The 10,000-nt window shown below is 44.4% G+C and overlaps 1 protein-coding gene across 1 annotated transcript in view; it reads left to right on the top strand.

The window, feature by feature from the left end:
- Nucleotides 1–10,000, top strand: part of dlgap4b (discs, large (Drosophila) homolog-associated protein 4b) — a 146,479-nt gene that overhangs the window by 39,582 nt on the left and 96,897 nt on the right. The window contains 1 exon segment of the mRNA XM_048254322.1: nucleotides 4,362–4,440. The gene's annotated coding sequence lies outside the window, so the exon portion shown is untranslated.

The following is a 10,000-nucleotide window of genomic DNA, read 5'->3' as shown; positions in this document are numbered from 1 at the left end:
GTCTAAAAATTGCTATCATACACCACCTAAACCTGGTCAGAAGTCAATGGCGAGTATAAGCATATGCTATTTTACTGTAAGAGCGCATGTCAACAGTCATATTGGCAGGTGCACGCACCATCCTTCTATCATTCATGATTGTCTTTTTATGCTCAGAGTGAAGAGAAGGGCATACATTGTGATTCTTTTATTTTATTTTATTCAAGTGCTATGTATAGTTCACAGGCGTGCTAACGTACCCTGTGTTTCTGTTTACATGCCTATGTGCTGGAAACTTAGTAGTTGGTGAGGAATGGGGTTGGGGGCTGGTCTGGGGTGCAATGTTTGTTGTGTTGAGTGTGAATGTGTTTGTGTCTTGTGTTTTGTCTAGTATGTATTTTGTTATTATTTCAAAAAAGGGCATGTAATTTATTGATGGACCCCCTTGAAAACGAGATGATTCATCTCAAGGGGCTATCCTTAATAAAATTAAAATTGAAATTGAAATGAACGCACACCAGCGCAAGTCCATGCAAAGCATTACAAATTGCACATTACAATGGGAAACATAATTAGAATAAAGATATTACGAAACACTGTACATCTCATGATGAGTAGTTATTCACCATCATTTGCAAATTGGTAATGACGGTTAAAAGTGATTAGGGGAGAGGTGAGATACACGTATGGAGCACAGCTGAAGACGCACTGTCACGAGATATAAGCAACTCTTCTGCAGGATAAATGTTGTTTTATTCAGTCATTTGAGCAACATTAGGGTAAGTGTTGCTTTTACCAGCCTATGTTTTCGGTGGTAACCCATTGTCAGTCAATAGTAAAAGTAACTGAACTGTCTTGTCGTTGACTGACTCCTTGGTGAAGTTAGTTTCACTTTGCCAATGAGTTCAAATAATAGACGAGTGCAAATGCGTGAAGGCTATGCTAGGTTTTAGTAAAGCATGGTTTAAGAATGACTATCCCATACGGTCTCGCAAGCAGCCTCCTTCAAATGTGCCGTGGAATGCCAAAATACCGATGCATTTACAGTATTTGACATATCGCGCTTTGCGCCGTTAAAGGGAATGACAGATGTCATTCTCATTGGTTTAAAATGATGTTACGCCCCAAACACACCCATATGACTGATTAAAAGACCTAGGAACACCTTGTTACGCCATGGCTCCACTTTTGATAATGAAACCCCTCCCAATGTGAACTGGACATCCTACTAAATTTGAATAGACTTTTGACGAGTGACGGTGCACTTTAGAATGTCATGATAGGGCCCTCAATGTATTTCTTAGAGAAGTAAGTCATTTTGTTATTTTTTCGTTTTTGTGGAATGTCTGATTGAGGGAATGAATCAATCGCAATGGTTTGAAGTGAAGCATTCTAACTGATTTTAAATAATCAACACTATTCACTTGAATACTTGAATAGATTGTTATTGTCATCATTATCATTTGTTTATTGAGTATTCTCAAGTACTTACTGACAAATATCAACTTGCTTGTCATGTCAAAAGTGACTTATTTCAAAGTGTACTTTATTTCAGTCAGTATTCAAGCACTTCACACACTTGAAGAAGTTACACTCCAGGAAGCAACACTTATTCAGTTGACTGATTACCTGAGATGATGAAGTCCTCGCAAGTAGCTGCCATATGTTTTGATTCCAGTTTAGCCTGGATAATTGTGCTCAGTCATGCACAGCACAGTTGAAAACTGAAAAATAAGTGTAGCAGCCTTTAAGTGCAGTAGTAATTAGTCCAGCTGCTAGAAAACTTGCATTTTAACATCGCAGGAGCCTGTGTATACTGTAAGTTGTGTAGGAGGCTTAGGCTGTGTCCAAATGTATCAGTCAGTGCCTCCTGTCTAAATATGGGCAAAGACACATACAGTACAACAAAGGCACTTGTTGCCAGGAAACGTGGCAGGAAACGGGCTTTTGAAGCATATTTGGTTCCGATTCACTAGCTGCCAAGGGGTCAGCCATCACAAGATAAACAATATTAGCTTTTGAAGTGTTGTGTTTGTGTTTCCCCCGACACATCCAGAAGTGTGTGTGTTTATGTGCGTGTGTGTTCTCTGCTTCTCATCCGGAACGCGCAGTTGTCTCTGTGCTCTTTGCATGGAACGCGGTGTGAAATTTGAGGACAGAAGGAGAGAGTAATCCATTACTTTGCCCATATTCCCAGCCCAATTTACACCGCCACTGCAGCTCAGAGCACGACTAAAAGGCCTCTGGAGGGAGCACACAAATCAGGTGCCGCTCACTTCCGGCGTCTTGTTGTGTCCTTCCTTTTGTTCTTGGTTAGACTCTTTTTATTTGCTCTGACCCTTCATCACTGACGCCGTCAGCGCTCATCCAAAACCTATTTGTTGTTTTATTGAAAGACCTGTCTGCTTTGAAATAGATGATCAGTTTATGTTATTCTGCCACTGTTAAGCACCGTTAGGACAATGTTAGGATAATTCACACTTACATATTATCATCAAGTAGTCTAAATAATCTAGTCAGAATTATAATGAATCATTTAAGGGGTTATTTTTCAAAATGTTCTGCCAGAGGGGTTGGGGCAAGCAAGCTTTTCTTTCATAGGGGCCAACATTTCTAGCGCCGCCCCTGGACATGAGCATAGTCTTCTGGTAGCCTCATGTTTGCAAGTTCTAAAAAATGAAAGTAGAAATAGAAAAATTAGAAGTGGAAGGATTCACTCCACCAAATATGGTAAGCCTTGGAAAAACTGACAAAGTATTACCCTTGTATGTGTGCAAATGGTCTGGAGGTTCACCCTTTTGATGCAGAGGATTGCTTTTTTAAGGTACGCAAATGTAATTCATGGGAACTAGGTTTGGCAAACCAGAATGCTGGGTCTATACCACATTACCATCCGGTGTGGTGATGGTGGCACTGATTTGGCATTCATTGAACCCAAACTGCAGTGCCTGTAATCCAAACTGCAGTGCCTGTAATCCAAGCTGCAGTGCCTGTACCCAAGCTGCAGTGCCTGTAATCCAAACTGCAGTGCCTGTACTCCTCTCTTTGCTGCAGTGGGAGCCTTAAGCAGACAGTCTGTGTGGCTGTGAGTTTTATCTGTGCTCCTGTACTGTCATGGCGCGTTAGACCAAAGTGGAAAAACTACAATGACGTGTCGTAATGCAGGATTTATAACCAACCGGATTCAGCTTTAAAAAGAAGAAAAAAAACAGAAGACACATCCTCAGACCCTCCTCAGTTTTACTACCCTCATAGATCCACTATCAAAGTTCTTTGAATGAAATTGATGTTTGAGAAAAGCATCAGGCTTTTAAATATTGAAAAGCCTCTTTGTGGAAGCTACAAAAGGATGTCTCTTGGTACCCTTCTTATTCATTTTGTGAGTGTAGTCTTCACTCAGTGTGCATTTCTCTGAGCAAAAACTGGATTTCCAATAAAAACCACTCACAGGGGTGGGAGACTTTAAAAAATAAGCTTCCCAAAGCCCAAAAGATCCACACCATTTGGTTTACAAGTTTAATTGGGTTGACATTCACAGACTCCGCAAATGGCACCATTTTATATGGAAAAGCCCTGCAGCCAAATGGCCTACAAGTGAGGACGATTCTAATCTGAAGTTTTCAGCCCTAATTAGATTCTCTCTATCTGTTCTGTTGCCACGTATGAAATACAAAAAAAAAAAAAAAAACAGAGAAGTCCTAATCGCGAGAGCCATGTGATGTTCCCTGCCGGTCGATAGCACAGTTACAGTTTAGATAAGTAGGTTCCTGAGATGCAGGAATAGTAAATTACCTCCCATCTTTTATTTATATAATTATTTGCTGACTCACCCAGCCTCAAAGGATTTCGCCAGTGTCTTAGATAAAGCATTCGCTTGAAAGGACTGCATCAACAGTTTTCTTTCATACCAGGTGACTTTGATGAGGAACTTTCTCACGATAGAGTCTCATTTTAAATGTGCTGCGTGTACAAAATGACAGGTTTGATCATTAGAAGGTTGAATTCTCCAGATGAGCCAATTCCTTGGACTGAAGTCAATGCTTCAGTTTTAGTAAGTTTTGCATGAGTTCCGTACCCACTGTCATGAATTGTAAAACACTCTGTGTTCTTCATTGCTTCATTGCAGTTCTCCCTGTTTGTCAGCTAAGAGGGAACTGGACAATTGTCTCAGCTAAACAATAGCCCTTGGTTTTTCAAACCCTTGCTTTGCTCACAAGGTTTGCTTTGCAGCAGTGCAAAGATGTGAAGAAAAATGTAGAAAAACAGCGAAAAAAGTACTGGCACATTTAAAAATGAGCGTTGGAAACAAAAGCTAAAAATCCAGCAGCACATCGTCTACATTTTGAACTAAAATACATTACCCTTCTCTTTTGTGTTTGCAGGATTTTTTCTCTCCCGCAATCTCCTCACTTTCTCTCCTCGGCTGTCTTTGAAGACTATCCGGTACCATCTCACACAAAGGTTAGTGTATGTGTGCGTGTGTGTGTGTGTGTGTGTGTCAACACCACTTCTGTTCCTGATTTTAAGAGAGCGTTTCGACTTTCTGTACTGCTCTTGTCACCCGAGGTTGGCTGGCTTCTTCTCCGATACTTTGTGACATTGGAGCGGACAGCCGTGGCTAAACGCTGTGGAGAGGCAGAGTGGACCGTCAGTGTCATTAACCGCAAGATGGGGGTGAATGGGTTGTTGGGGTGGGGTGACTGAGCAGGATTTACTGGAACGGAGAAATCACCTTGGGAATTAGCTAGAGTGACTCCCCGTCGGAGAGAATAAGTGGCCGTCCTTGGACAGGTCGAGTTTTTATGTATTTGGAGTCTTTAGACAGAGCCTGAGCTGTCAACTGCAGGGACAAGGCAAGTTTTTTACAAGGCTGAGGACTCTCCTGTCTCACTGCTGTTTATGTTCCATTAAACAAAGGACATTTATGAAAGCATGTGAGGCTGCCAGAGTTGGGATGCGTGAGTGTGTTATTGACAGGTAATGTTTAGTATGATTGGATGTGAAAAGCCATTTTGTTTGGTCTGTCTCCATGGTTAGGCTATCACTTTTGTGTTATTGCAGGGATGAGTGTTTGCAGTCTATAAGCTGTGTGTGTGTGTGTGTGTGTGTGTGTGTGTGTGTGTGTGTGTGTGTGTGTGTGTGTGTGTGTGTGTGTGTGTGTGTGTGTGTGTGTGTGTGTGTAGATTTGGTGTATATGTGTTGGAACATGTAATGGAGTGTTGCTCGGACTGCATATGTGTGTGAGCTTTGACTGGCTTTCTTTAGGGAGAGGAGTGTAGGTTCAATCAATGACACCAGCAGACACACACACACACACACACACACACACACACACACACACACACACACACACACATACACACACACACACACACACACACACACCAAAAACATTCATACACACAAACAGAGAGAGAGAGAGGGAAAACAAGAATATGCAGTTTGAAGTAATACAAAATCATGCAAAGTATCACATTGACATGATGTGCAGAGATTGCTTTTAGCCACAAAGGTAAGCATGTCAGCATAATGTGGTGGTTCTTTCAGACATTCTACCGCACTGAAACATGTGCACTATTCAGATACATATGCGATCATATTGCATCATGATAATCTAGGGCTGATGCTATGGCCTATATTGTTCTGTTGTGAAGACAAAAATAACCAAAAAGCCACCAAAAACCGAGTTGATGATCTAAACAAAACAGGAAATGGAATGAGAGTGAAAGCAACAGAGAGATGGAGATAGCATTAACAGGGCTTGATCTGTGGGAGGCTTATTGTAGACAAATTCCCCCCAAAGCTTTTAAAGCTCCCAGTCCTTTATCTCCCCACCCTCCTATTTCAGTCTCTCTCTCTCTCTCTCAATCACTCTCTCCTTCTCTCATCCCTTACCATTCTCCATACATCCATTTTTTGACAGGTTACTTTCCTCAAGGGAATCTGACCAATTTGGCAATCAGTGGAAGTATTGTGCGGTTTGCAGACATACATGCATGCACTTGCAGCATTTGATACAATCACGCACAGACGTCACACAAAATATTCTGCCTTTAATGGCCCTGAGTACAGTAATAAATAAATAAATACATAAATAAATAAATAAATAAATAAGTAAATAAATAAATCTCTTGCTCACTGTTGCCATTCTATGCGGCTTTAGTATTGCTCCATGTACTTGCATTTCTGCATCATTATTCATTGCTTGGACTGATCATTCTTTTTTTTTTTTATTCATTTGAACCCCCTCCCCCGCCCTTCACCCCTCAGCTGTGTGGATTACTGATGCCTGGAGGAGGTTTCAGGTTCAGGAAGAGCCTATGAGTCATACTAGCACAGATTCCTGCACAGTCATACAAAGGTCCGACACATGCACAGTGGCACACAAAAGCCTGGTTCTCTATAGCGCACACCTACACACAGCACCACACACTCAGAGCCACATCACTGGTAGAGGGGACTTCAAATTAGGCCCTCTCTGCCGCTGCCATAGTCCTATTTTTGCATAGCTGCTTTCACTCAAATCAGCCTCCCTCTTTATCTCTCTCTCTCTCTCACTCTCTCTCTCTCTCTCTCTCCACCTCCTCTCATGTTTTAGTGGAAGTCTATACAAGTGAAAATGCAGTGTTCCTGATTAAGAAAGTATGAAGCCCTATTAGAGCATTATGAGCATATAACAGCAGAGTGGTGCAGCAGATCCAACACATCTCCAGGGATGGGGGCACTAATTGCCACTTGCTCTGACACCCATCTAACCCACCCCCACACCTCCCACCCCCACCCCTCATTTTCTACTTATCCTTCTCCGTTCCCTCTCTCCGTTTCCCACCTCCGTCAGCCCCGAGAGGTCGAATTGCCAGCCCTGACCTGCAGTGGCCCTGCTGTAAAGGGTCCCCCTCTTCTGTCCCCTCTCCACTCCCCTGTCCCCTCTCCTGCTGTGTGTGCTTACCTGTGGGACTCGACCAGGCATCCCAACAGCCAGCGAGTCGAGACACAACAGGGTCCAGCTTCAGAGCAAAAACAGCACTGACGGATTTCTGAGGACACACTATGTATTCACCGCTGCTCACTCACAAGCGATGTATCTCTTTTTCTATCTCTTTCTCTCTTTCATGCCCTCTCTCTCTCTCTCTCCCTCTCTATCTCTCTACTTTCATGTCATACCTTCTTGTGCTTTCTTCCCTCTGTATGAGCCATGCTGCCATGCAATCTGTTGTTCTCTTCGCTGAGGTCTTCATTGAGCGATGTTGACTGAGGGCAAACATCAGGTTTTAATTAAACTCATTTATTGGAATTTCACCGGCTCAGCTGATGATGATACAGGCCTCTGTTTTGGATGCGAGAACTCAAACAAACGCCCCCTCCACTCCACCCCCACCCCCCCCCACCCCCTCTCAGCTGTATGTGTCTACAGCATTATGAAGACCAACTAGCACCCTTGTGCACTTTACACACTGCCTTTATTCATGGGACTGCCTGATCCATTGGCAGGCTTCAGGACTGCCTGACGAGCCTTTTTCTAAAGCAGCTTATGGACATGGGGTTTGGGATGCTAGGTGAGGCAGGTGGTTGGAGAGAAGCGCTCGGTGCGGCGTGCCGCTGTAATGCCCTCACCGGCCCTTTCATCGGCCTCTTTCTCCTCCGTCATAATGGCCACGCGTAAGGGCCGCGCACAATGGGCTCGGAGAGCTGGAAGAGAAGAGGCGCGCTTTGACTCGCTTTGTGCTGTCAGGGTGAGACTGAGCTCTATAGTCTCTGCATTGTTGAACTACCATTTGGTAGAACTCACTCAGTGTGTAGAACTCACTAAATTGTGTAGAACCCGTGTAGAACTCACCTCATTCATTTTGCCCTCATTGTAGAACTCACTCAGTGTAGAACTCACTCATTGTGTAGAACTCACACCGGTGAACTGTGTGAACTCACTCATTGTTAGAACCCCACTATTGTGTAGAACTTCACTCAGTGTGTGGAACTCACTTCCCGGGTGTGTAGAACTCACTCATTGTGTAGAACTCACCTCGGTGTGTAGAACTCACTCATTGTGTAGAACTCACTCATTGTGTGTGTAGAACTCACCATTGTGTAGAACTCACCATTGTGTAGAACTCACTTTCGGTGTTATCACTCATTGTGTAGGAACTCACTCATTGTGTAGAACTCACTCATTTGTGTAGAGACTCACTTTCGGTGTAGAACCGCTTCATTGTGTGGGAACTCACTTTCGGTATCGAACTCACTCAGTGTGTAGAACTCACTCATTGTGTAGAACTCACTCGGTGTTGTGTAGAACTCACTATTGTAGAACTCACTTTCATTGTGTAGAACTCACTCATTGTGTAGAACTCACTCGGGTGTGGCCAAGAACTTTCCTTTCGGTGTGGCCGTTTCACTCATTGTGTAGAACTCACTGCGATTGTGTGGGAACTCACTCATTGTGTGGGAACTCACTCATTGTGTGGGAACTCACTCAGTGTGTAGAACTCACTCGGTGTGTAGAACTCACCATTGTGTAGAACTCACCATTGTGTAGAACTCACTCATTGTGTGTAGAACTCACTCGGTGTGTAGAACTCACTCGGTGTGTAGAACTCACCCGGGTGGTTGGAAAGCGCTTCGATGCGGTGCCCGTGTAATTACCCTCACCGGCCCGCTTTCATGGCCTCTTTCTCCTCCCGTCCTGTATGTGGCCCGGGCAGCACAATGGAAACCGAGGAGGCTGGAAGAAGCGGCCTTTGACTTCGCTTTGTGCTGTCAGGGTGAGGGCAGGCTCTATAGTCTCTGCATTGTTGTGGCTCATTTGGCGACATGCGCACACGAAAGGAGAAACGCCGGCCCGTGAAGTACCTCATTCATTTTGCCCCCGTGTAGAACTCACTCAGTGTGTAGAACTCACTCATTGTGTAGAACTCGCACCGGTTATGTAGAACTCACTCATTGTGTAGAACTCACTCATTGTGTAGAACTCACTCATTGTGTAGAACTCACTCAGTGTGTAGAACTCACTCGGTGTGTAGAACTCACTCATTGTGTAGAACTCACTCGGTGTGTAGAACTCACTCATTGTGTAGAACTCACTCATTGTGTAGAACTCACTCAGTGTGTAGAACTCACTCATTGTGTAGAACTCACTCAGTGGCTGTCAGGCACCGCCACCGTCAGTGTGTTGGTGAGCATGACGGCAGACTGAAACGAGGCTGCTGTCGCCACACACACTTCTCAAGACACCGCTGAAGCACTTTCAGCTCGGTTGTGGAGTGACAGAGGAAGCTGTGACTTCAACACTTCCTGTGATTTTAGCACATCACCTGCCTCCTCCCCCTCCACCTTCCTCTCTCACTCTCTCTCTCTCTCTCATTCTCACTCTGACTCACTCTCTTTCTCTCTCTCACTCTCTCTTTCTCTCGCTCTCTTGTTCTCACTCTCATTCTCTCTCTCCCTCTCTCTCTCTCTCTCACTCTCTCTTTCTTTCTCTCTCTCTCTCACTCTCTCTCTCTCTACCCCTCTCTCTCACTCTCTCTCTCTACCCCTCTCTCTCTCACTCTCTCTCTCTCTCTCTCTCTCCCTCTCTCTCTCTCTCTCTCTCTCTCTCTCTCTCTCTGTCTTTCTCTCTCTCTCAGCACTATGGAGCTGTGAGCAGCTCTGTGATGTTCAGTGTGTTTGCCCTCTTGGCCATCTGGTGTGGTGTGGTGGGGGTCTAATGGACTGCTTTTCTGTCTGTGTGTGTTTTTACGCTGGCGTCTCGGTTTCTCCTCCCGACCCGGCTCCAGCAGGGATTAACCCGGCCGAGTCGCAGACAAAAATAATCTGGTCATTTGGGTGCCGAGTTGATGCCGGTGGCAGTTTGTTTTGTTTTGTTTTATTTTGTTTTGGGGGGGTTTTCTGTGAGCCTCCAATCTTGTGATTTGAGGGAATGTTCAACTGTGGTGCTCATGTGCTCCTTTTTGGTCAATGAGCCAGGTGGTTCTCCTCCTAATGGTTCCTATTGAGAATACTGCTATTGAGTAGTGGGATGCAACAC

The sequence above is a fragment of the Alosa alosa genome, chromosome 10, assembly GCF_017589495.1.
Source record: "Alosa alosa isolate M-15738 ecotype Scorff River chromosome 10, AALO_Geno_1.1, whole genome shotgun sequence".
In the NCBI taxonomy this organism is placed as follows: domain Eukaryota; kingdom Metazoa; phylum Chordata; class Actinopteri; order Clupeiformes; family Clupeidae; genus Alosa; species Alosa alosa.
Note: the sequence above shows the minus strand (reverse complement) of the source record. Positions and strands in the feature narration are given on the sequence as shown.